Raw genomic sequence first — 2,492 nt, 5'->3', positions numbered from 1 at the left:
CAGTCCCTGTCCATCACCAACTCCCAGAGTTCACCCAGACTCACGTCCATCGAGTCAGTGATGCCATCCAGCCATCTCATCCTCTGTCATCCCCTTCTCCTCCTGCCCCCAATCCCTCCCAGCATCAGAGTGTTTTCCAATGAGTCAACTCTTCACATGAGGTGGCCAAAGCACTGGAGTTTCAGCTTTAGCATCATTCCTTCCAAAGAAATCCCAGGGCTGATCTCCTTCAGAATGGACTGGTTGGATCTCCTTGCAGTCCAAGGGACTCTCAAGAGTCTTCTCCAACACCACAGTTCAAGAGCATCAATTCTTTGGCACTCAGCCTTCTTCACAGTCCAACTCTCACATCATACATGACCACAGGAAAAACCACGGCCTTGACTAGACGAACCTTTGTCGGCAATGTAATGTCTTTGCTTTTGAATATGCTATCTAGGTTGGTAATAACTTTCCTTCCAAGGAGTAAGCGTCTTTTAATTTCATGGCTGCAGTCACCATCTGCAGTGATTTTGGAGCCCATACAAATAAAGTCTGACACTGTTTCCACTGTTTCTCCATCTACTTCCCATGAAGTGGTGGGACTGGATGCCATGATCTTCGTTTTCTGAATGTTGAGCTTTCAGCCAACTTTTTCACTCTCCTCTTTCACTTTCATCAAGAGGCTTTTGAGTTCCTCTTCACTTTCTGCCATAAGGGTGGTGTCATCTGCATATCTGAGGTTATTGATATTTACCCCGGCAATCTTGATTCCAGCTTGTGTTTCTTCCAGTCCAGCGTTTCTCATGACTCTGCATATAAGTTAAATAAGCAGGGTGACAATATACAGTCTTGATGAACTCCTTTTCCTATTTGGAACCAGTCTGTTGTTCCATGTCCAGTTCTAACTGTTGCTTCCTGACCTGCATACAAATTTCTCAAGAGGCAGATCAGGTGGTCTGGTATTCCCATCTCTTTCAGAATTTTCCACAGTTTACTGTGATCCACACAGTCAAAGGCTTTGGCATAGTCAATAAAGCAGAAATATATGTTTTTCTGGAACTCTGTTGCTTTTTTTATGATCCAGCGGATTGTTTTTTTGTGATCTGCTTTTTTTCATTTTGCAGTATTGTATCTTGGTCTCTCTGAGTCTCTTATATCACCTAGGGGAGAGAACTGGAATTCTTGGCATTTTTCCAAGTCACTTAACCTCTCAGTTCTAAAACTGAGATGGCTTGGTACCCAGTAGATCTGGCTCATAGTTCTTGGTGGCAATGTAAGTGCACCATGCTGTGGAACCAGCCTAACCAGAGTTTAAATCCTGCCATCCATCCGTTTGATAAATAAAAAGCTCCTAAATGCCAAATACCATGCTTTGTACTTGGTGCTGAGGATTCAGTAAACAAAACAACTTCTTACTCTCATGAAATTTACTCAGTTGATAAAAGACTGAAGGATAAATATATGTCAAATGGTAAATGCTTAAGAAATATAGGGCAAGGGGCTAGATACTTAGGGGAAGCCCCATTTTAGAAATATGGTTAAGGAAGGGTCTCTGATAAGGGGACGTTTGAGCAAATATTAAGTGAAGAAGTAAGTATGGGTCTAGCTGGTGAAAGAGTGTTCCAAGGGAAAAGGCCCTGAGATGAGAGCATGATTGTCCTGTTGCAAAGAATCTAGTGGGCCAGGGCAGTTAAAACAGAGAAAGGGAGGGGAAATGTAAGAGACAAGCTGACATACAGGATGGTGGCTGGTGAGGCGAGAGGACTCACCTATATCTTACAGGGCCTTACAGGTCAAAGGAGAGACCTGTTCTTCCATTCTGAGTGAGACAAGACCAAGACTGGTGTCCTTGGCAAATGACGTACAACATTTCGATTTCTGAGTCTTCGTTCTCGGTTTTAAAAATGAGTTGCAAAATTGTGAAGATCAGAAATCACGTAAGAAAATTTGGAAAGAAAATAATCCATCAATACACACTGAAGATTACTCTGCATTGCTTCTATTTTCTTTATACTCTGGGCAGGCTGCAGCACGTCGCGCTGCTTAAGACTTAGATCCCCTGAGCGAGGATAAGGGGGATTACGTTCCTTAGACCTGGAAGTGCGGGCCTGATGAAAGGAAAAGGGGAGTTTTAGACAAGAATCTGTTTAGTCATCGAAGATCTGGAGCTGAGGGTCTCCCCTCATCCTTTTCAAAAGGCTGCAGCGACGTCAAACTCGCTTTCCCAGGCTGCAGCGGAATCACCACCTCCTGAGTCTGTTTGCCGGAGTGTTTCGGCTCTGCGCAGGTAGCCGCCTCCAACTCCCGGCATGCCGCTGGGCGTAGGGCTAGCACGTAGACTCCATTTCCCAGCCTGCCCCGGGGCTCAGTCCGGACGTGCCGGCGCCTATAAGAGCCAGAGCGCTGCGGCCGGAGCCTATTGTTAGCCGGAGCCGGGGCGGTTCTGGGCGGCTGCTGCCGGGGGGCCCCGAGTTGTCGGAGCCGCCCGCCCTCTGCCGCCTGCCGGCCGA

This window comes from Bison bison, unplaced genomic scaffold (genome assembly GCF_000754665.1).
Source record: "Bison bison bison isolate TAMUID 2011002044 unplaced genomic scaffold, Bison_UMD1.0 scf7180017864383, whole genome shotgun sequence".
Taxonomy (NCBI): domain Eukaryota; kingdom Metazoa; phylum Chordata; class Mammalia; order Artiodactyla; family Bovidae; genus Bison; species Bison bison.
The sequence above is the reverse complement of the archived record's forward strand: the minus strand, read 5'-3'. Positions refer to the sequence as shown.